At 45.0% G+C, this 25,713-nt stretch overlaps 1 long non-coding RNA gene across 1 annotated transcript; it reads right to left on the bottom strand.

Annotated features, from left to right (window-relative positions):
• Positions 1-9,208: 9,208 nt before the first annotated feature.
• On the bottom strand, positions 9,209-19,357 carry LOC140206950 (uncharacterized). The gene is made up of 3 exons (XR_011888438.1): positions 19,332-19,357; positions 16,915-16,947; positions 9,209-9,616 (listed from the first exon to the last, which is right to left on the bottom strand). It is a non-coding gene; the product is annotated as an uncharacterized lncRNA (long non-coding RNA).
• Positions 19,358-25,713: the final 6,356 nt, after the last annotated feature.

The raw sequence follows: 25,713 nt of genomic DNA on the forward strand, positions 1-25,713 counted from the left end.
GGACACGCCGATCAGAGAGAGGTCGCGGCGATTGTCCCCTGCCGATGTGGAAAATGTGCGCCAGCACCTGCGTAAGTTGAAGGAAGCAGGGATCATCTCTGAATCACGAAGCCCTTATGCATCTCCAATAGTAATGGCCCGGAAGAAGAACGGAAATGGACGCATGTGTGTGGACAATAGGACCCTAAACCGGCGCACTGTCCCCGACCAGTATACAGTCCCGAGCGTCGAAGATGTGCTGACCTGTCCCAGTGGAGCGAAGTGGTTCAGTGTTCTGGATTTGAGGAGTGGGTACTACCAGATCCCGATGAGCGATGCCGATAAAGAGAAGACGGCATTTATATGCCCTCTGGGAGTTTCCCAGTTTGAAAGAATACCCCAGGACATATCAGGAGCCCCTGTCACTTTCCAGAGGGTCATGTGGAAGAAGGTGGGGGATATGAATTTGTTTGATGTGTTGGTGTACTTGGATGACTTGATAGTATTTAGATACACCTTGGAAGAGCATAAAGCGAGGCTACTGAAGGTGCTAAGCCGACTGAATGAGGAAGGGTTAAAACTCTCCCTGGACAAGTGCCAGTTCTGCAAGACGTATGTTAGCTATGTTGGGCACATAATCTCGCAAGATGGAGTAGTTAATACCCGGCTAAGATAGAAGCGATGACAACGTAGCCGGAGATTCGTGAAGGGCTACGCCAAAGTGAGTCACCCCTTGAACCAGCTTCGGCCTGGTTACCCTCCCTTGGGGCAGAAAAGGAAAAGGGGAATGCAGACCGGAGATTATCTCTACCGAGCGGAACCTTTCGGACAGAGGTGGGATGCAAAATGTAAGGAGGCTTTTAAATTGCTGAAAGAGTTGCTGACCCAGGCGCCGGTGCTGGCTTTTGTGGAACCCCGGTTAGTTTATGTACTACACACCGATGCCAGCCGAGAGGGATTAGGGACCGTCTTGTATCAAGATCAGCGTAGCCGGTTGAGGCCTGTAGCGTTTGTCATCCGGAGCTTGTCGCCCTCCGAGAGGAACTATACCACCCACAATTTGGAGTTCCTACCGTTGAAATGGGCATGGTCGATAAGCTGAGTGACTGTCTCTACGAGGCCAAGTTTGAGATGAAGACGGACTGTTGTCACATGGTCACTTTACATCCTGACGTCCGCGAATTGGATGCTGCAGGCCATCGGTGGTTGGCGGCCTTGTCGTCTTATGATTTCAGCCTGAACTACCGGCCGGGGAGCCAGAACGTCGATGCCGACGCTTTGTCCCGACGGGTGCATCAGGAACTGGAGAGTGACCAGGAGTGGGAGAGCGTTACTGACCCTGCGGTGAAGGCCATGCTTCAGTTCGCTATGACTGTGAAGGCCGACGAAAAGGAGATGCCGGTTCGCGCAGTGGACCCACTGGGGGCTTCTGACGGCGCCCTACCCCCTGTTTACTGTGACCTGACTGCTCTGAAGACCAAGCAGCTGCTGGAATTGAGTCCGGGGGAAGTGGCTGCTGCTCAGCGAGATGGTCCGGGCATTGGCATCGTTTGATACGCGGTAGATAAGGGGGATATGGCCTGGGCGGTGAAGAAGAAACACGTTTCAGTGCCTCCGTTACTGAGGGAGTGGCCTCGGTTGAAGTTGAGGAAACAAATTTTATACCAGGTAACGTCATCCCCGGACCGACCTCGGTGTTGGCAGTTGGTCCTCCCTGAGAAGTATCAGAAGATTGCCTTGAAGTTACTGCGCGATGAGTCCAGACATTTGAGGATGGAGACCTATGGGTTACTCAAGGACAGGTGTTACTTGCGTCGAATGAAGTCGGAGTTTTAAGAGTACTGCAAGTCGTGTATTCGCTGCATACGCCGGAAAACACTGCCAGTGAAGGCTCTTCCTTTCTCACTCTTGCAGAGTGCAGGGCCCTTGAACCTGGTGTGTATGGATTTTCTGTCTATAGAACCCGATGCCAGCAACACGGCGAATGTCTTAGTCATCACGGACCACCACACCAGATATACTCAGCTCTTCCGACCAAGGACCAGAGGGCGACTATGGTGGGAAAAGCGTTATGGGTGAGTATTTCTTGCATTATGGCCTTCCCCGGCGGATACACAGTGATCAGGGACGGGACTTTGAGAGTAAGCTCATCTATGAGTTACTGGGCATGCTGGGAGTTGAGGAATCGAGGACCACGCCTTATCATCCGCAGGCCGGTCCCCAGGCGGAGAGGTTTAATCAGACCTTGTTAGACATACTCGGGACTCTGGAGGTCAGCAAAAAGAAATGAAGGAGTCAACATATTGGGCATTTGTTTCACTGTTACAACTGTACAAGCAATAAAGCTACTGGGTATTCGCCCTGTTATCTGATGGTTGGGCGTGAGGCGAGGCTGCCCATTGACCTCTTTTTCGGGATTGACGCGGGTGAGGTGCAGCCGAAGTCTTATCTGAAGTATATGTCTGATATGAGGAGAGAGCTGAAAAGGGCTGACGAAATAGGCTGGGGCGGCGGCCGCCAAGCAGAATCGGGAAAGTAAGAGGAGGTATGACCAGTGTTACGTGGGCGACAACAATGGATATGGAATTGAGACAGGTTTTTATAAACAAATATAAACATTTATTAAAGACTGATCAAAAATAGTGAAAAGTAAAAAAAAAGACTAATTTAACCGGAAGTAAACTGCTCTACGGCAATTTAACAAACCGCCAAACCTTGGAATAGTTCTTATAGTGGTAAATGCGAACACAGTCTTAAAGTGGCAAATTGGAAAGTTCGAGTGATTTATACAGTCAATTAGGAGAGGCCTCCCTGAAGTACAGAATTCCTCGAATACGTGATGTTACTGCTGATCCCAGCAGAAATATGCCTTGTACGAAGGATTCGCAACGAAGGAAAATAAAACGGTTTAAAGGAACTGACCTTCTTCTCTGGAAGGTGAACACTGCACCAAACTTTTCTGCTCTTGCAGATGTTATCTCAGATGTAGGCCACTATTGTTGAACGAAGATTCAATAAGGTCGATCCTTTATAAAACTACCGAACGACAGCAACTTTCCCCAGTCGTTCGGGTTCCCGTACATTGGTAAGGTTTTCACTCTCCAATACTGGACTGTAAAGACGAATCAAAGATGCTACAAACAAAGACTGGCAGCGATTGGTGAAACTGCCAGCAGCAACCTTTCCATCTTAAAATATGAAGTAAAGCTCCGTTCTGAAGTGAAACTGCGTCATGAGACGAATACGCAGCCAAACTAAACACCGACGAACCAACCAACGCAAAACTCTTGCGTCACAGCAAGGCTTTCCCGGTTTATACCTGTTGGAACAGGCCATCACGTGACTTCACACCGGCGGGAAAATTGCATCATGTGACCTCACACTGGCGGGAGAATTACATCACCACACCATCACAGGACCATTACATCATGCTCACAAGATACTCTATTACAACATGGTCCTAGAAGAAGCGATATCTGCTATTGGTCACCTAGTTTCATGCCACTTCCCATTCCCATTCCAATATGTCAATCCGTGGCTTCCTCGACTATCGCCACGAGGCTATACTCAGGTTGGAGGAACAACACCTTATATTCCGTCGGGGCAGCCTCCGAGCTGATTGCATGAAGACGATTTCCCAAACTTCCGGTAATGGCACTCCCACCTACCTTCACCAAGCCCCATCCCCTTTTCCGTCTCTCTCCTTATCTCCTTGCCCGCCAATCGCTTCCCTTTGGGGCTTCAACCTGATTTTCTTTCTTCCATGCTCTTCTATTCTCACCTGCCAGACTTCTCCAGCTCCGGACCTCTTTCACCAATCAGCTTCCGCAGCTATTTATTTCAACCCTTCCTCTCACGGGTTCATCTATAACCCTGTGTTTCCCTTTTTAAATCTACACCTCACCTTTTTTTCTCCAGTCCTGCTGACTGGTCTCGTCCCAAGACGTCAACTGTACTTTTACCGATGTTGAGATCTACCAGCACTTTTTACTTGAATTTCCATCGTCTTTATTTGTGAGAGGGAAGGAGGAATTTTGTTAGTCGGAGGGTAGTGTATCTGTGGAACGCTCTGCCCCAGACTTCGTCGGAGGCACAGTTTCCGTCTATATTTTTGTGTATAATCAAGAAGTTGATCATTACTTGATCGGTTAGGGCATCCAAAGATATGGCAAGGTGTAAGGGATTCAGTGTGGGATCTAGGATCAGCGGAGCAGACTAGATGAGCTGAATGGCATAATTCTACATCCAAGTCCTATGGTCTTATCGTATTATGGAACAAGCCCCCACATTCATGATGAATCTTCTCTGCAGTCTTACAGCACAAAAGATCCTTTACACAGAATACTAAGTAGAAATTAATGACACTGTTGAAGAAACTTGGCAGGTCAGCCAGGATCTATTGAGAGAAATAGAGTCACTGTTCGGATGAAACTTTCCTTTACAGCGTTGACACAGACTCTTCGGCGCAACCGTTCCATACCGTACTGCTGTCCATTTAAATTAGTCACATCTGCCTGCCTTTGACCTAGCACTTCTGGGACATGAATTAGTTTGAATGCACATCTAGATCGTAATGGCATACACGCTGAAGGGTCTTTTCCCTGCTGTAAAAGTCTGTGAAGAAACGTTTCCTATGCTGTACTTACCAAAACTGATTCGTTTTGGAAGCTCGGGGCCAATGAAGAGATAGTGCTAAAGAGCAGTGAGCTGGGTAATTTCTCAGGGCCCACTGGGCTCTACTGCATATTATTCCGAGAAGCAGGAGTTGAGATTACTGCGGTCTAGACCAGTATATTTGCGTTCTCTGCAGCCACAAACAAGACCCCAGAAAAGCTGTGATAAATATTAAGACGTGGAATTGATAATGCAGGAAAATATAGACGAGTGAGTCTCACGTCAGGGGTTGGAAAGATACTGGAAAGGACGCTTTGGGTTAGGACGTAGAGCTATCGAACACCACACACGTAAGTAGACCGCCTCACTCTTCTGATTTGTGACAGCATATTGCCTGGCCCAGTCCCATTTGCCTGCACAAGAACCGCCGCTTTCATTCCATTCGCATCCATGTACCCATCAGCGGGTCTTCTGAATGTTGATATTCAACTTGCATTTACTACTGTTTCTTACAGCTCATTCCAGACTCCCACTGACCCCTCCGTGAAGATGTTTCCTCTCATGTTCCGCTTAAATATTTCAACTTTTTCCATTAGTCTATGATTACTTGTTTCAGTGCCACCTTACCCGAGGAAGAAAAGCCTCAGTTTGGATGAGACTAAATCTTTTAAAATATTTTTATTAATTTTCAAAATTATAAACTTAATAACAAAGTTGGTACAAATTTATTGGAATAATCTTAATCAGCAAATACAAAACGGATTTTAAGTAACATAGATATAAAAGACTTCAAAACTCATAATGAAATTAGTCATTAAAAAAAGAAATAAAAAGAAAAAAAATATATATGAACAAAAAAATCCCCAAAAGAAAAAAACAGAAAAAAAACCCAAAAAAGAACAAAACGGGGCTAGACCAATATCTTGTATCAGACACGTTCAGTAATGCCGTCAACTTCACTCCTCTAATCATATAATTTAAGTTTAAAAAAATGATTCAGAAGGGTCAGATTATATCATATGAAAATGTTGAGACTAAATCTATTGAATTATTCTCTCTAACGCTGGCCATCAAATCCTCAGAAAATCCTGATACGTGACGTTTGTTTTATTCTTCTCTCTCTGTGGAAAGGGGTGAAACCTCTCTCTGTTTGTAAGATTGAGAACATGAGACATGCCGATATTACCAGGTGATTAATAGGTTTGTTGACCTCCGTCACTCTTCGTGGGGTTTGCTGTTACTTGTTTGTTTGTTGGGTGGTCAGCCCTGATGCTTCCTGAAGGAGCAAGTGAGGGGGTGGGGGCGGGAGATGGGGCTGGTGATATTTTTCGTGGTTCATTATTTTTCCAGGGTTTTCTTCTGTTTCGAGGATGTATGCGAAGAGCAAGAATTTCAGGATGTACATTCTCTGATAATACATGGAGCCATTAGACCTGTCGGATGCTAAAAGGGCTCGATGGAGTTTATCTGGCGAGGACGTTCCCGCGCTGGGGGAATTTCGGACCTGAAGACGAAACCTCAGAGCACAGGGCCAACCATTTAGAATGCAGAAGAAGAGGATTGTATATAGGCAGAGAAATGAACCTCTAGACTGCGTTGCCACAGGCGGCTGGAAATTGAGAATATTCAAGACAAGAGTTTATAAACATATAAAGGATGATGGGGAGAAGGCACGAGTCTGAGGCTGAAAGGGTAATGGATCAGCGGGAAACAAATTGCGAAGTCGTCTCGCTGGACGGAATGGCCAAATTCTGCCTCTACATCACATGGCCTTATGGTCGTATGGCATCCAGGAATATTGAGGGGCCACCGCTCCTCTCGCCTCGCTTTGCCCGCAATATCCCAGAGTGCCTCACTGCAATCCTGACACGCGGTTCTGTCGGCTTATGTACGTATCCACCTATCTATCTATCTATCTATCTACCTATCTATCTATCTATCTGACTGTCTATCTATCTATCTATCTACCTATCTATCTATCTGACTGTCTATCTATCTATCTATCTATCTATCTATCTATCTATCTATCTATCTGTCTGTCTGTCTATCTATCTATCTATCTACCTATCTATCTCCATCTATCTCTCTATCCAGACATGCTGTGCGGAACAGCACCTCCCAACCCTGACTGACGTCGAGAACAAGGTAATGTGGTAGTGGAGAAGCTGAAGTTGGTGATTTTACGAAACGGTGTGAAAACTTTGAGTTGTCATTACAATCAGGTGCGCGTTCATGATTTAAAAGGTGGAACTTCGCGGGAGCATTTCAGATTTTGACTGTGATCTTTTCTATCAGGTCCGCTCTCAAGTTTTAAAAGACAGAACTTTTCGGAGTTGGACTGAGGCCAATAGTTGAGCGGGATTCATTAGAAACGTTGAGTTAAAATAGCATAATTTTGCGGGGCGGCCATTCTGGGAAAGGGCATTGTTGCGAGTGGGCCAGTGTTTGGAGTGGCTTTGGATCACCAGGCTCCGCGAGATCAGGTTTAGGTGAACTAATTATCTAATCGATTTCTCTTTTTCTCCCTAATTTTTCATTCCTCGCCCATGAGGGTACAGTGGCGCAGAGAGAATGTCTCCAGTGGCGGACTTTTGTTCCGTGCTTCAGATATGGTCTTCCGGATAACCAAATTAGCATCAGAAACATCGAGCTGTGGCTCCCCCGTGAACACATTAAGCAACTGGCGCTGTCGCTCGATGAATTTTGGCTCACAAAAGCGACTGTGGACAGATAGGAGCTGCAGGGAGGCCGGCGTCTCTAGATTGCAGGAGGGAGGCAACTGGGTTTTTGTCAGCAGAAGGAAAGGAAACGGGAGCCAGTGCGGAGTTTTCTGTGCCCTTTCCCCTCTCTATTAAGACACTGTAAATACCGTTGATGACTGCCTACAAGAAAGGGGCGGGGGTCGCTGTGGCCCGGTTTCTGGCACTGAATCTGCGGCTGCTGCTCACAAACGAAGAGTATTGAAGAGGACTACAGGGTTTGAAGGAGATTGAAAAGTCCGAGGAGCAGAGTCGAGATTCTGTAGGCGCGATAGAGACTCCTGGATGATATGTTGACTCTCAGCTGCCAGGATCAGGGATGTCTCAGATCAGAACCATAATATTCTGACGTGGAACAGTAGGCAGCTAGGTGTCTTGGTACCTATCAGTACCAATGACATCGATAGAAAAGATAAAGTGGTACTGAAGAGAAATGTTAGGTTGCGAGATGAAAACGGAAAAACAGGACATCCACTGGTCGGGAAATCGGTGTACTGAGGGTTACAGTCTGTGTTTGCTTCCGCGCCCCTCATGTGTTAACGGGCGGCGAACCTCCCAAAACCGCAACTCTTCCCTGAACTTTCAATTATCACCCGGCGGAACTTCCATCATTTCCACAGAAAATATATATTAATAAAAACCCGCAGAAATCTCAGCCAAGTGCATCACGGGAACCAGCCTCTCAGACATCGAAGGCATCTTCGAAAATAGATGATTAGAAATGGGGCATCCATCATTAAAGATATTCAATCCTGGACATGCCCTCTTCTCATTGCTGCCGTCAATGAAGAATTGACGGTGTCTGAGGCCCCACACACCAAGTTTCAGGAAGTTTATTTTCCTCCAGCACCAGATTTCTAAATGGACAATGTACCCCTCTACACTACCTTAATATTTACCCTCTGTTTAAGAACTACATATTTACCTTAAAACACTTATTTTAGAAAGACATTTCAGTATTTATTTTACTGAACGACTGCCGTAAAACAAATTCCAAACATAGCACTGTGATATTAAGCCTACTGCTGAATCCGTTCTCCTCCACGCCCCTTCCCCCGTCCCCCGAAAGCTCGATGGCCGTTCTCTCTGAAAGCCATCTATCCGCACGAGTCACCTCCAGAAATGCCACCCTCTACCCACCCTCAACGACCCTTACTTTGGTGTCAAACGTTTCTCTCCACCGACCAGTCATTTATCCCTCCTCCCACCCTCACACTCGGCATCCTTCTGCTTGTCCTGCAGTGAATGCTCCACTCCCCACCGTGACCATTAATGTCCCTGATTCCCACACACCCGACTGCCATGTCTTCCATCCCTGGTGTTACTGTCTCCGAGCGATAGGGGTTCAGTGACGCGCCCCGCGGTGATTTACAGCCCTGGGATTGGAGGGGGAGAAGCGTAGGAAAACCGTCTGCCCGGAGTGGGGGAGACCCGGTCCGTCACCCGGCTAACACCCACCTGCAGTCTGCCCAGCTCAGCCATCGCTTCAGACCAGAGTACTTCCACGCCAAGTGATATCAAACCGACGGGAGTTCGTTTTGCCTATCGGACCCAAGAGAGTAATCCCACTGGTGACAGTCCCTGCGTCGGTGTGCCGCACCATTTCCTCACCCTCACACACCAGGCGGCTTCACCAGCAGCTTGCAGTTGCCTCAGAGTGACTCGGCATTGGGAGGGAATTGGGATGGGCTGTTTCAGGCCATTGCATTGTCTGCTCTGGGAGCAGGCTGCTCTATGCGTCCGGTGGGGCTGCACAGACCTTCCTAATGGCCCGCCGGTATCGAAGGCAGCGAGCTTTTAGCAAGAGACAGAGACCAGTTTAATGCAAACAGCGTCAGTTTTATTGAGTCATGCAGCTGGATGGATTAACGGTTATACGACGGCGGGACAGCGATCAGCGGGATAGTGTATAGTCAGTACCGATACCAGAGAGTGTGAACACCGGAAAACTTTAACCCCTTCCCATAATCAGAGCACAGGAGACCGGAAGTCCTAGAACTGGGCTCCTCAGCCAGCCACATTGTGGTTACTGTGGGGGTCGGTGATGATCGGTCACGTGTTGGTTATCGGGTGCCGAGGCCAGGCTGGGTGAATAGGCCAGTGCTTTGATTACTGAATAACGGTATGGGAATGCGTTATTAGCGGAGTGCGTGCCGAAAGCGGTGATTGATACGAAGCAAGGTGGGGGGATCCAAAGCGATTTCCGTCGTCCTCACATGCGTGGGCAATCCGCTCTGCCAGTGGCAACGAACCAGATCTCCTCACTGAAAGGTGTAAGAGAAAGGTGAGGGGAAACTTCCTGAGTGCAACCGCTGTCCCTTTATTGACGGGATCGTCCTCATCAGCAGAGAACCGGCCCCAAAAATCGGCAGTGCTTGGCCGGCTGAGTGTGGAGAGCCGGCGGCACAGATGCGCTGAGAAACGCATTCCTACCGTTAGAGAGCATGGGATCTACGATCAGACAGGGTAACAATATCGCCAGCAAGGAGACTAAATATCCAAGGTGTTTTCCACGGATGTGGGGACCTGAAGGATGACATGTGTCACGACAGGACTGATCAGGAATAACAGAGCCTGGTGTCGGAGAGGTAGGAAAGGTCCTTAATGAATATTTCTCTCAGTATTCATGATTCAGAAAGATCTTGACAAATGTGAGCACAACTATAACAGGCTGATATGCTTGAACAGGTCAATGTTGTGTAGGATAAGTGCATAGAATGGACGATCTGACAATTCAGCTGCAGATTGGCCAATATGACGTTGAGGTTATCTCTGAAACTTGGCTAAGGGATGGCTGCCATCGGGATCTGAACCTCCAAGGATATAAGGTATATCGGAAAGATAGGTTAGTAGGCAGAGGGGGTGCTGTAGCTCTGTGTATAAGAAATAATATTAAATCATTGGAAAGAGGTGACATAGGATTGGAAGGCGTAGAGTCTCCATGGGTTGAGTTAAGAAATAGCAAGGGTAAAAGGACATTAATGGCAGTTGTATACAGGCCTCCAAACAGCAGCCGGAATGTGGTTTACAAATTACAGCAGGAGATAGAAGACTCATGTCAGAAAGGCAATGTCATGATAATCGTTGGGGATTTTAACATGAAAATGGATTGGGAAAACTGGGTCAGTACTGAACCTCGAGAGAGAATGTGTAGAATGTTTAAGGGATAGCATTTTAGAAACCGTCTGTTGCTGAGCCAACTAGCGGATCGGCTGTGCTGGATTGGGTGTTATGCAATGATTGGAGGTGGTAAGAGAGCACAAGGTTAAGGAACCATTAGGGAACAGTGATCGCAATATGATCGAGTTCATATTGATATTTGAGAGGGAAAATAAAATCTAATGTGTGGAATTTCAATGGAATAAAGGATATTGCAATGGCATGGAAGGGAAACTGGCCGAAGTTGACTGGAAAGGGACATTTGAAGGAAAGACAAAGAAGAAGAAATTTCAAGAAGAAGAAGGGCAGGACCGCGGCTGGCAAGTAGAGTCAGAGCCGATGTAAAGGCAAAAGACGGGCCATAAAATAAAGCCGCAGCTAGTGGGAAGATCGAGCATTGGGAAGCTTTAAAAAACTTGCGGAAGTAAACTACGAAGGTCATTAAGAAGGAAAAGATGAATTACAAGAGGAAGCTGGAGACTAATATCAAAGGAGATACCAAAAGCTGTTTATTGTACGTTAAGTGTAAAAGAGAGTCGAGGGCAGAAATAGGATCAATACAAAATGACGCCGGAGATACTGCAATGAGAGATGTAGAGATGGCAGAGGAACTGAACGCGTATTTTGCATCAGTGTTCACAATGGAAGAGTCAGCAGTGTACCGAACATTCACGAGTGTCAGGGAAGTGAAGCACGTGCTGTGAAAATTACGACTGAAAAGGTGCTCAGGAAGTTTAATGGTCTGAGGGTGGATAAATCTCCTGGACCTGACGGATTGCACACCCGTGTTCTGAAAGAAGTAGCTGGAGAGAATACGGAGGCATTAACGATGATCTTTCAAGAATCGATAGATCCTGGCATGGTAGCGGATGTCTGGAAGATTGCAAATGTTACTCCTTTATACAGGAAGGGTGGGAGGCAGCAGAAAGGAAACTATAGACGTGTTAGCATGACATCAGTGGTTGGGAAGTTGTTGGAATTGATTGTCCGGGATGAGATTACGGAGTACGTGAAGGCACATGACAAGAAAGGTAAAGCCAGCACGGTTTCCTGAAAGGAAAATCCTGCCTGACAAACATACTGCAATTCTTTGAGGAAATTAAAAGCAGCGTAGACAAAGGAGATGCAGTAGACGTGGTGTACTTGGATGTTCAAAAGGACTTTGACAATGTGCCGCACATGAGTCTGTTTAGCAAGAAAAGAGCCAATGGAACTACAGGGAAGTTACTAGCTTGGTTACTAGTCTGATCGACAGAAAACAGAGAGTGGAATGAGAGGATCGTATTTTGGTTGGCTACGGGTTACCAATGGAGCTCCACAGTTGTCACTGTTGGGACCGTTACTTTTTACGATGCACGTTAATGATTTTGACTACAGTATTAATGGATTTATGGCCAAATTTGCCAATGATACCAGGATAGGTGGAGGAGCGGGCAGTGTTGAGGAAACAGAGAGCCTACAGAGAGATGTAGGTAGTTTAGGGGAATTGGCAAAGTATTGGCAAATGAAATACAATGTTCGAAAGTTTATGGACTTGCACTTTGGTGGAAGAAATAAACGGACAGACTATTATTTTGATCGGGAAAGAATTCAAAATGCAGAGCTGCAAGGGAATTGGGACCTCTTGTGCAGGACACCCTAAAGGTTAACCTCCAGGTTGAGTCGGTTGTTAATCAAGGCGATTGCTATGTTGGCATTCATTTCTCGAGGCACAGAAACACAGAATCATAGAAAACCTGCAGCACGATATAGGTCCTTCGGCCCACAAAGCTGTGCCCAACATGTCCTTACCTTAGAACCTCCCAGGCTTACCCATAGCTCTGTATTTTTTCGAAGCCCCATGTACCTATCCAGGAGCCTTTTAAAAGACCCTATCGGTTCCCTCTCCACCACCGCCGCCGGCTGCCTATTCCACACACTCGCCACTCTCTGCATAAAAAAATACCCCTGACATCTCCTCTGTCCCTACTTAAAAACACCCTAAAACTATGTCCTCTCGTACTAGCCACTTCACTACTGGGAAACAGCCTCTGACTATCCACATGACCAATGCCCCTCATTACCCTGTACACCTCTATATGGTCATCTCTCATCCTCTGTCGCTCCAATGAGAAAAGGCCCCAGTTTATTCAATTGATTCTCATCAGGCATGCTCCCAATGAAGGCAACCTCATTATAAAATTCCTCTGCATCCTTTCTATAGTTTCCAGGTCCTTCCTGTAGTGTGGCTACCAGAATTGAGCACAGTACTCCAAGTGGAGTCTGACCAGGGTCCTATATAGCTGCAACATTACCTCTCGGCACTTAAACACACGGCCAATACATTGTATGCCTTCTCAACCGCACAGTCAACCAACGTAGCAGCTTTGAGTGTCTTATGGACTTGGAACCCAAGATCCCTCGAATCCTTCACATTGCCAAGAGTCTTACCGTCAATGCAATATTCTGCCATCATTATTAACCTACCAAAATATACCACCTCACACTTATCTGGGTTGAACTCCATCTGCCAATTCTCAGCCCAGTTTTGAATCCTATCAGGGTCCCGCTGTGACAGCCCTCTACAAGATCCACAACAACCCCAACATTCGTGTCATCAGCAAATTTACTAACCCATCCCTCCACTTCCGCATCCAGGTCATTTATAAAAATCACGAAGAGTAGGGGTCCCTGAGGCAAACCACTGTTCAACGACTTCCATGGAGAATATGGCCCGTCTACAACCACTCTTTCTCTTCTGTGGGTAAGCCAGTTCTGGATTCATAAAGAAAAATCCCCTTGGATCTCATGTCTACCTACTTTCTCAATAAGCTTTGCATGGGATACCCTATTAAAATGCCTTGCTGAAATCCATACACACTACAGCTACGGTCATACCTTCATCAATGGGTTTAATAACATCCTCAAAACATTCAATCAGGCTCGTAAGGCAACGACATGCTGACAACGGCATGCTGGCTACTCCTAATCATATTATGCCTCTCCAAATGTTCATAAATCCTGCCTCTCAGGATCTTCCCTATAAGTTTACCAACCACTAATGTAAGACTCACTGGTCTATAATCTCCTGGGCTATCTCACCTCCCTTTCTTGAATAAGGGAACAACACCCGCAGCTCTCCAATCCTCCGAAACCTCTCTCGCTGTCATTGATGATGCAAAGATCATCCCCAGAGGCTCATCAATCTCCTCCCTCGCTTCCCACAGTAGCCTGGGGTGCATTCCTTCGGGTCCCGGTGACTTATCCAACTTGATCTTTCCAAAAGTTCCAGTACATCGTCTTCCTTAACATCAACATGCTCAAGCTTTTCAGTCGGCTGCAAGTCATCGCTACAATCGTCAAGATCCTTTTCCGTAGTGAAGCAAAGTATTCATTAAGTACCTCAACTGTCTCCTCCTGTTTCATACAAGTGTTTCCACTGTCACACTTGATTAGTCCTATTATCTCACGACTTATCTTCTTGCTCTTCACATACTTGTTCAGTGCCTTGGGGTTTTCCTTAATCCTTTCCCACAAGGCCTTGTCATGGCTCTTTCCGTCTCTCCGAATTTCATTCTTAAGCTCATTCCTGCTAGCCTTATAATTTTCTAGATCTCAATCACGGTCTAGTTTTTGAACCTTTCGCAAGTTCTCCTTTAAGTATAACTGTCTTTGTACACCACGGTTCCTGTATCCTACCATCCTTTCCCTGTCTCATTGAAACGTACCGCTGTAGGACCCCACGAAAATATCCCTTGAACATTTTCCAGAATTCTTCCGTACGTTTCCCTGAGAACTTTTTTTTTTTTTTTACAATTTATGCTTCCATTTTCCTGCCTGATAGCCTCATATTTCGCCTTGTCCAATCAAACCTTTCCCTAACTTGTCTGTTCCTATCCCTCCACAATGCTGTGGCAAAGGAGAGAGAATTGTGATAACTAGCTCCAAAATGCACTTCCACTGTGATACTTGACAACTGACCAGTTTCATTTCCCAATACCTGAATAAGTACAACCTCTCCTCTGGTAGGCTTATCTACATATTGTGTCAAGAACCCTTCCTCAACGCACCACTCCATTCCATCTAAATCCTTCACTCTAGGAAGATGCCAATCAATATCTGGGAAATTAAAATTTCCCACCACAACACCCCTGCTATTATTGTACCTCACTTCACTTGGAATATAAGAGCAGGGATGTGATGTTGAGGCTCTACAAGGCACTCGTGAGACCACACTTGGAGTATTTTGGGCAGTTTTGGACTCATTATTTTAGAAATATATTCTGACATTGGAGAAGGTTCAGAGAAGCTGCACAAGAATGATTCCAGGAATGAAAGGGTTACCGCATGAGGAACGTCTGGCAGCTCTTCGGCTGTATTCCCTTGAGCTCAGGAGAATGAGGTGGGATCTCGGAGAAACATTCCGAATTTTAAAAGGCGTGAAAAGATATGGCAAAGTTATTTCCCATGGTAAGGGACTCCAGGAAAATAGGGCAGGATTTCAGGATTGAAGGACGTCCTTTGAGAACTGAGATGCGGACAAATTACTTCAGTCAGCAGAGGGTGGTAAATCTGTGGAATTTGTCGCCACCAGCGACTGTGGAGGCGAAGTCGTTGGGAGTATTTAAGGCAGTGATAGATAGGTTCTTGATTAACCAGGGCGTCAAAGGGTATGGGGTGAAACCGGGCGAAAGGGGATGACTGGAAGAATTGGATCAGGCCATGATTGAATGGCGGAGCAGACTCGATGGGCCGAATCTGCTCCTGTATCTTCTGGTCTTATGAGCTGAATCCTTTCAAGAACCTGAGGATAGTTAAGTCTCTGGTGCCGGGGGATATTTACTCCAGTTTTCTAAGGGAAGAGCAGTAAGGTCTTTAGGCGCTTTTGGCGATGGACTTTGCGTCCTACTGCCCTCTTCAGTCGTACCGGCGGATTTCAAGGAGTAAATGTTTATTTTTTGTTCAAAGAATCTAATGGGGATAATGGCGGGAATCATAGAACAGTAAAGCTTATGCCATTGTGTGTAAAATGCTCCAGTAGATATCCAGGCAGTATATACAGGCATTTGAAGAAATAGAGTCTGATTAGAGATGGTCAGCATGGTCTTGCCAGGTGCAGGTCATGTCTCAAAAATGTGATTGAATTCTTTCTGATGCTGCAAACCACGTTAATGGTTTGTAGGAGGATGGTGTATACATGAATTTTATTAAGATGTTTAATAAGATTCCTCATTGTTGGACCACTCAGAAAGTCATGTGATAGGGGATCCAGAGAATCTTGTCTGTGTAGGTAGGACTGGCGTGCCCAAGAGACAGTGGGCGAGCAGTTGGAGATTATTGCACCTGGAGGTCAATGAGATGCTGTGATCCGTAGCGATCTGTTCTGTGACTCCTGGATTTTCTGAATTTTACAAATGAGTTGGATGAGGAAATGGATAGACATAGTAAACAGGCAAAACATGGATGCTGTGATGGATCATGTGGTGGGTTATCTCAAGTTACAAACTGGGCATTGATAGATGCAGAGCTGGGTTGAGAAATGGCAGGTCAAGTTGAGTATGGGAAGAGTGAAGAATTACACTTTGAAAGGCCGTATTTGATTGCAGAATCCATGGTTAATGACAGTTTACTGTAATTGAACATATTGAAGAGCAGAAGCACTTTCAACGTTGACGTCCATTATCCCTTAATGTTTCCGCGCCATTAAATAGAATGGTTCAGAGTGTCTATGGATGGTTTAGGATAAACCGCCCGGGGAACGAGTTCAATAGCCGCGAGGTAATGTTGCAGCTCTATAAAACTCGAGTTAAACCACACTGGGAAATTGTGCTACACCCCAGATTGGAAACATCTGAAAAGGGGAGGGAATTTTAAAGCGATTTTTTGGTCATGTATAGGGGCTGCCAAAAGTGTGTTTTTACGCATAGTAGTGAGTGTGTGAAACGCAGTATCAATGGTGGTAGTATAGACACATGCATTAGGATCAATTCAGAGATTTTCTTAGCACACGGATAACGGAGCAATAGACGGCTTTGTCGGAGAACAAGTTTAGAGGCGCTAAAACATCAAGGACCAAAGGGGCTACAAAAACCTGCACTGTTCAGTGTATTCTTATCTATGTACAGGATAAACTAGGATGGTCCGCACAGTTTATAATAGGGAGAATCATGCCTGGGCAATGTTTCAGGAGCTCAGGGTAGGGACAGAGATCAGTGACCACACCGGGGTCGTGGAGACATTACAGGAGCCGAAGGAAGCTGTTCAAAACCGTTCCTTCCCTTGAAAGAGCAAAGTGAAGAGAGTTTCTTCTCTTTCTCGCCGCTTCGCTCCCCGCCCGACCGTGCATGAGCACAAGGCTGGTACCGTAACGTCTCTGGTTCATTAACTAACGCAATCACGGACAGAGCATTCGGATGCCACTTACCCTGACTGCTTCGAGCTGAAGTAATATGATACCCTGATGGAGAGGGTGGAAAAATAAGAAAAATAATTACTGCTCCGACATCGTGCAGTTAATTGTCACCCACAATCCACATCTCACTGACACTCAACACTGATCCCTTCCCGATATGCTCAGAGGCAGCACCGGGACATCAAACTACCTTCCCTTTGGACACGTTGACCGTCCAGCTTCAACATCAAGTTCAAATTTTCCACCAAACCCCTTTCCTCCGTTTGCTCCAAACCGTGGAGCCCTACTGCGGTTCGCTGGGGCACTGGCCCAGCTTATCTCCCCTCTCACACAATGCAGCAGTCACACTTTATCAGTTCTTGGAGGAGTAGCGTGACGACGGAGGCTTCTGGAATAGAAAGCGTACGATCACACTGACTGGTTTACACTACAGGCTCTGCAATAGCTGCTAGAACATTAATGAACAGCCATGTAATGTGAATAACAACATGTGTAAAATTACAAGTTTGATCTCATGGGGATCTTCAACTTCCCCGATACAAAAATGTACATTCTCAGTGCAAGAGTAATAGACGGGGAGAATGTATTAAATGTATCCAGGATGCTTTATTAAATCCAAACGTGCACACTCCAGCGAGAGGAGGTGCTGGAGTGAAAAAGCAAACGTATGTAAAGCTCCCTAAATTCGGATCAAACGGTGGAAATCGAGAGTATAACGAAGCCAGTAAAGAACGAAAAATGCGAACGAGGAAAACCAAAAGGGGACGTGAAAAGTCCCTGGCAAGCAGGATTAAAGTGAATTTAATTAAGCAGTATTCAATAGAAACATCAACAGCAAATGACTAACTATGGACAGTGTATAATCATTTCACTTTGGGGAGCTAGGGAAGGCTATGTTTGCTTCAATGCGGAAAATGTAAGTGACGTATTCACTGAGTATTTTGCTTCCGTATTTATCAAGGTAAAAGACATGGAGGAGCAACAGATCGGAGCTCAGTGTACAAATATGTTAGGTGTTTAGAGGTGAAGTAGGAGAAGGAAGTGTTGAGCCTCCGAATGAATTTTCAGGTGGATAAGTCTCCAGGACCTGATGGAATTTCCACAGGTTAGAGAAGGAAGAAAGAGAAGGAATTGCACGGTCCTTGGCAAATATCTCCTCCCTAGCCACGTGAGAGATCCTAGAGGACTGAATACTAGCTAACATTTTACATCTACATGAAAAGGGGAAAAAAGAGAAATGCTGGAAACTATTTACACGTGAGTCTCACGTTAGTTTCTTACAAGAGAGAATTAGTTGCTGAAGGGCCTTTTTGAATCTGGAGTTCTAATTAGTGAAGCTCAGCAGGGATCTGGGCTGAGACCCCTTCTGTTCATGATGTGAATAAATAAGCGGGATGCAAATGTCGACAGATTTGTTAGTAAGTTTTCGGATGCTACCTAGATTTGTGGAGTTGTGGATAGTTTAGAAAAAACTTGCAAAACGTACAGCGCAACATAGATCAGTTGCAGATATAGACAGAAAAATGGTAGAAGGAGTTTAACCCCGATGAATTTGGAATGTTGCACCTTGGTCGGGCAAATGCGAAGAGCAAGTACTCTGCTATTGAAAAAAAAACCCTTAATTATTTTGCTGCATAGAGAGATCTTGAAGTCCAAGTGCATAGCACCTCAGAAACAGTTACAAAGGTCGATAAGGCGGTTAAGGAAGCTTATGCAATGTTTGCTTTTATTAGTTAAGATATTTAGTACAAATGGCAATAGGTTATGTTATAAATTTATGAAAATCTAGAGTATTGCATATAATTCTAGTCATGCCACCGTAGGAAGGATGTTGAGGGTTTGGGTAGAGAGCAGAAGAGGATTACCAGGATGCTGCCTGGTTTAGAAGCCATGTGCTAACATTAGACACGACAAGTTTTGTTTGCTTTGGAGCGAAGGAAGCTGACTGGGAATTGTGAGAGGCGCAGTTAGAGTACACAGGCAGTTTCTTTTTCCCAGGGTATATATATCTAATAACAGAGGTCATGGATTGTAGATGAGAGAGGGTATGTTCGAAGGCGATGTGAGGGGTAACTTTTAATCCAGAGAGTGGTGAATGTTTGGACTGTGCTGTCTGGCGTGGTGGTACAGGCAAATACATCAGAGGTTTTAGGAGATGGTAAGATAGGAAACCCTGTGATTGTGAGGAAGACGGAAGAATATGGGCATTGTGTAAGTAAGAGAGATTCGTTTGGCGGGGGGTTTGGTTCATTTACTTTCCAGTTCGGCACAATATTGTTGACCGAAGGGCCTGTTCCAATGCAGTATTCTTCTATATTCTTTGTTCTCTCCCTCCCACCCTTCCGGCAGCATGAAAGCACACCCAATGTTGCGACGGGCCTGGTTCATTTAACGCCTGCAGACAAACACAGCTTTCGAATTCCACTTACCAGCCGATATTGACTTGTTTTATCCAGAACCATCTCCTATTTGAAGAATATGAAGAAGATACAAAAGTTGGTTATGTGAGAAACTCTCTGAGAAACGGTGCAATGTTCACTCAGCCTTCTCTTTGTGCGCACTATGGGTTGAGGTGCTATTTTAAGTGGGACGGTACAGAGGGTCCATATGTTACCGACACTCAGCACTAAAGTGACGTGAGGGACTGTCGGATGTGTGAGGCCGAACAGATTGTAAGCATTTTCGTAACACTTTGCATATATTGTTATTACGTTTTCTTTATTTCCATAATTCATTGTGAGTTATATATAGGAGGTACCTGAATGGCATACGCCATTATGGCAATACGTTATATGTGAGTACCTCACGAATAGAACAATAAGTAGACAAGTTACCCCGGACATCTCTGTATTTCATTGGATTATTTTCCAGAGTTAGTGAACATAACAGCACGGGAAACGAAGGCGTCAATGTTTTGGGCAGAGTGGGGGAAGGATATCCTGGGTCAGATCTCCTTGTTCTCATAAAACAGGACAAAAGTGTGAGCACATTTCCCGTATAGTATCTGCAGGGACTGGGAGTGTTGGCTCTAATAACCAGGCGAGACTATAGCTGCGCGACGTGTGCAGACAAGGGGAGCACAACATTTCCAAGAAGACCATATTTTAAGGTATAAGGAGAACAAACGAGAGATTTCAGGGCATATTGGACCAATTGAAAGTGACTCTCCACCTCATATTCTCGATATTGATATTTATTGCTTATTCAGCTATTATTATTATTTCTTATTTTCCATTTTGCCTTCCAATACTTTGTTGTATCTGGTACATTGGTCGCCAATACCATAAAATCAGAAGAGCTTAGGATCATAAGACATAGGAGAAGGATGCGGCTATTTGGCACATGAAGTCTGCTGCACTATTTTATCATAGCTGATCCATTTTTTTCCCCTCTCAGTCACAATCTCCTGCCTTCTCAAGTATCCTTTCATGTCCTGACTAATCAGGGTTCAATCAAGCTGTGCCTAAAATATACTAAATAACTTGGCCCCACAGCTGCCCGTGGCAACAATTTCCACATATTTACAATTGTCTAGCTGAAGACATTCCGCCACATCCCCTTTCTAAAGGACATCCCTCTATTCTCCTGTTGGCTCTGGCCTCAGATTCCCGCACAATGGGATGCAAGCCTTCCAGAGTTTCCCTATCAAAGCCATTCAGCGTTGCATGGGCTTGAATTCTAGACAGTAGAGGCCGAGAGCCATCCAATGTTCTTCATATGATAATCCTTCCAATCCTGGACTTATTTTCCTGAACCTCATACATCCTCTGAATTTTCAAAAATGTCAGCACATCCTTTCTTAGAAAAGGGGCCCGAAACTGTACATAATCTCTAAGTGAGTCCTCATCTCTGCTTTATAAAGCCTTAATAATACGTCTTTCCTTTCTTTTATTCTACTCCTCTGGAAATAGATGCCTAACATCGTATTTGCCTTCCTCACCACCGATTCAGCCGGGAAACTTAACTTCACATTCTTGCCCGAGGGCACCCGAAATCATGTGCTCCTCAGATTTTTGGTTTGTTTCTGCGCTTGGAAGATAATCTGCCCTTTTATTTCTTCTGCCAATTGCCTGACTATCAACCTTCTGATAAGTACTCCATCTGCCACTTCTTTGTGCATTTCCCTACTCTGTCTAGGTCTGTCTGTGGGGTCTCACCTCCTCCAAACTTTCTGAAACTTCACCTATTTTCGTATCATCTGCAAATTTTCCACGAAAGAAAATGACAGTTTCCTCATCCAAAATCATTGACATGTAACGTAAGAAAGAAGCTGTCCCAACCCAGATCCCTGAGGGCAACCCTAGTCACCGGCAGCCAAACAGAAAAGTCTCCCTTCTTTCCCACAATTTGCCTTCTGCAAATCAATGCTAGTGTAGTTTTTGTAATACCATGGACTCTTACATTATTATGCAACCTCACGAGCGGTACTTTCTGAAGATTCATGTACACAACATACCGTTTTTCTATCCTGCTTGTTAGTTTCCCAAATTATTCCAACAGATTTTCAGGCAAGAGGTTCCGTTGAGGAAACCATGCTGACAAGTGACTATTTTACATGCGCCTCCAAAACGCCAAACCACATCCTTATCAACTTACTCCAACATTTTACCAACCACTGATGTCTAACGAACTTTCCTACAATTTCGTTAGTTGTGCCTCTCCTGCTTCTTGACGAGGGGCATGACATTTGCAATTTTCCATTCCTTCGCAACAGTGCCAGGATTTCTTTCTTGAAACATCCCAACTAATGCCTCTACCATCTCTTCAGTCACCTTCTCAGAAGCCTGGAATGTATGCCATCCTGTCCAGGAGACATCCACATTAGACCTTTCAGTTTCCAAGAACTTTCTCCCTTGAAATGGCAACTTCTGACATTTCTGCCCACAGAGACTCTCTATCTGCTCGAGTTTCCATAGTAACGTTTGATGCAAAATATATATTCAGTTCGTCCGCCATTTCATTGTCTCCTATTACTAGCTCTCCAGTATCATTTCCCAACAGTCCGATATCCACTCACATCTCTCTTGTACACATTATGTATCTGAACAAACGTTTGCCATCGTCTTTAATATTATTTAGTAGTTTGCTACGCATTCCATATTTTCCTTTTTAATAACTTTTTATTTCTCTTCAGTTGTTTTTTTAAAAGGGCTTCCCCATCCTCTAACTTCGCACTAATTGCTTTTGTGCTAGTTTTGACATCTCTTTTCAGCCAACGTTATGACGCATTTCCTTTATAAGGCTTCTTCCACTTGTGGTTGTATACATTCACGCCTTCCTGATTGTTTCCAGAAATTCCAGCATTGATTCTGTGTCTCCAGCTGTCCCAGTGGTCTTTTCCAATTAATTTTAGTAAACTGCTTTCTCATGCCGCTGCAATTCCCTTTACTCCACTGTAATGATCATACATTTGACTCTAGCTTCTCCGTCTCAAATGCCAGTGTAAATTCTATTATAGTATGATCACTTTCCCCATGACGGCTATTACCTTAAACTCTCTAATCTAAAGAGAAATCTTGTAGCCATTCTAGAAATGTCCACTCTAGGATCCTGCACCAAAATGATTTTCCCAATCTATCTGCATATTGAAATCCCCTATGACTATTCTAACATTCCATGTTTTGCATGCATTTTTATCCCGTTTTCCTTTGTAGACCATATCCTTACCGCCCAAAAGGCAGTTTGTATCAAAAGGGCTTGCCAGTCTGTATATCAGCTTTTTTTTTTTTTACCCTTGCTGTTCCTTAGATTTACCCACAACGAATCAAAACATTCAGACCCTTTGGTAACCCTTTCTAATTAGTCGATTTGAGTTTTTATCAGCAGAGGTATGCCACCCTCTGTGCCTACCTGTCTGTCGTTTCGATACAACCTGTGTCTTGGATGGTAAGCTCCAAGCTGTCATCTTTCCAAAAAAGATTTAGTGATGCCATAACGTCATACGCGTCAACTGTGACACAAGACCATCTCACCTATTCCGTATATCACCTTCAATACGGAACTCACCCTTTTACAAACGTTTGTGCATTGCAACTCACGTTGCCAACTGCCATTCTGTCGCATCGTCAGAGCGCTCCGTGCTCGCAGTCTCACTGCATACTGTCTCTGTCTGGAAACCAAATACCTCATGTTCGGCACTCGCACTTTGGCTGCCATTTCTTTGCCAAATTAGCTGAAACCGTTCATAAATCTGAAGCACTGACTCCTACGCCAATTCCGCAGCCACGCATTCACCTGTCAAGTCATCGTATTCTTCCCCCACTGGCGATATCGAGACATTAATCACGCTATTACTATCCTGCAGGTCATTTTTTCAGCTTTTTATCCAGCTCCCTCAATTCTCTCTTCAGGACCTCCTCACTTGTTATAACTACGTTATTGGTGCCAGAATGCTGACCTTCACCCCGCAGAATGTCTTGGACTTGATCAGAAACATCTCTGATCCTGTCAGCAGGGAGGAAACATACCATCCGAGTCTGGCTATCGCGCCCAAACAATCTTGTCTCTGTTCCTCCGACTATGGATTCTCCTATCACCACTGCAGTCTCCTCAGCTCTCTTATTCTCTGAGCCACAGCACCAAATACAGCGCCAAGGGCCGGTCAGTGCTGCTCGTCCATGCTCTCAACAGCATCCAAGTTGGTATACTGTTCATTAGGGGAAGCGACGACACTTCCTTTCCTTCTCCTGACAGTCTCCTAGTTGCCTTTCTCCTGCAACCTCAGGGTGATAAACTGCCTATAGATCCTAGCTATCAGCTTCCCATTCTCAAGTTTGAGTCAAAGGTCATAGACCCGCAGCTCCAGTTCCTTATGACACTGCGGATCTGCAGCTCGGTTCTCCTGGTGCAGATGTGCACCGGGAGACTGGGGATCTCCCAGAGTTTCCATCTCGCACATACCGTACGAAACACTGCCGTGCAGCCATTCCCGCTATTGTTCCATAACAGACGGGAAATCAAGAATTAAGTATCAAAGAGAATCTTGTGAACAAGAGGAAGGTTTTGGAATCCAAGAAACACACAGAATACTGGACGAATTCAGGAGAGGAGGCAGCATCTATACCAAAAAACGTGCTCTCGAAGCTTCAGGCTGAAACACTTCGGCAGCACTGGAGGAAAAAAAAACTGAGCACTAGATGGAAAAGGTGTGTTGCGGGGAGTGAAGGACAGAAACACAATGTGATAAGTGAAACAAGGGGGAAGAGTGAAGTGCAGAGCTGGGAAGTTGATTGGTGAAAGAGAAATAAAGCCATTGGGGAATGAAGGTGGTGGAGGGGTGATTTGTAGCTCCAGAGAGAGGCGACGTGCGGCAAAGGACATAAGTTGCGAGAAGGAAAAGGGCATTGGAAGTGGTAACGAAACCATTTTAAAATCACCATATTAACAGCGGAGGTGGTGAGGCGATACATTCTGAAAGTTACAGGCTTGTGACCCTTATTTCAGTCGTTGGTAAAATGTTGGATGCTGCTATTACGAGTGCGCTTTTGATGTACTTGGACTCACGTTATGTGTTAGGCTCAATTCAGCATAGTTTCCTTCAGGGGAATAATGACTGAAAAATCTGTTAATATTTTTTGAGGAAATAAAGGAAGGCTTGATCATAAGACAAGAAAAGCATAAACATATAAGACACATGAGCAAACTTTGGCCATTCATCTCACCGAGTCTGATCCACCATTCCATAACGGCTGATCCTGGACCTTACTCACCCCATAAACCGGCCTTCTCAATATCCTTTGATGCTCTCACTAATCAGGGAAAGATCAACATTCGCATGAAAATGCGCAAGAACTTACCCATATTGGGTTCTTAGGGTTTGTCTGGCAGTTTCCCGTTGCAATAGCTATAGCACTCATGCCTGCTCCTTGGCGCTCACGGACCACTGGAACATTGCTGGTGTCTTCGTCAATGAAGTGGATGTAAACCCAAATTCAGTCCGTCTGCCATTGATTTGCCTTCCATTTCTACATCACCAGCATAATTTTCCAGTGGCCCACTACCAACTCTCAGCTCCCTTTTACTCAAGATAATTGAAAAAAAAAGAACTTTTGATATCCTACAATATATTATCGGCTATTCTGCAGTCAAATTTCATCTTTTCCCTTCTCATCACTTTTTAGTTCCCTTTTGCTGGATATTTAAAAAAGAAACTTACCAAACATCCAACTTCCCGCTCACTTTTGCTACCTTATATGTGCTTCCTTTTTTTAATACAATCCTTACCGCCGTTTGTCAGCCACGGTTGCCTATCTCTGCCGCTTGAGAACACTTTCCTCTGCGGCACATATCTATCCTGCGCCTTGTGAATTATTCCCAGTAATTCAGACAACTGCTCTGTTGTCAACCCCGCCAGTATCCTCCTCCAATCCACCTCGGCAAAGTCTTTCCTCCTGCCCCTGTATTGCGATATTGATTCATGTGAGTCATGCTACTCCCTCTCAAATTGCAGAATTAATTTAATCATATTATGGTCACTGCCTCCTAAAGGTGATTTACATTAAGCTCCCGAATGCGACCTGTGTTTTTCCAGAACAACCAATCCAAGATTGTCTTTCCCCAACTAAACTTGAGCACAGGCCACGCGAAAAAGCCATCTTGTAGGCGATCAACAAATTCCCTGTGTTGCAATCCGACACCAATCTTTTTTCTTCCACAATACCCTTGCAGATTGCAGTCCTGCATTCCAAATGTGTCATTACAATTCTTACATACCTTTCCTAGCTCATTTTGCAATCTGAAGCACACATCTTGGCTACTAACTTGAGGCCTATATATGATTCCCACAATATTTTTTCCCAGTTTCAGTTTTTT

The sequence above is a fragment of the Mobula birostris genome, chromosome 13, assembly GCF_030028105.1.
Source record: "Mobula birostris isolate sMobBir1 chromosome 13, sMobBir1.hap1, whole genome shotgun sequence".
NCBI classification, from domain to species: Eukaryota; Metazoa; Chordata; class Chondrichthyes; order Myliobatiformes; family Myliobatidae; genus Mobula; species Mobula birostris.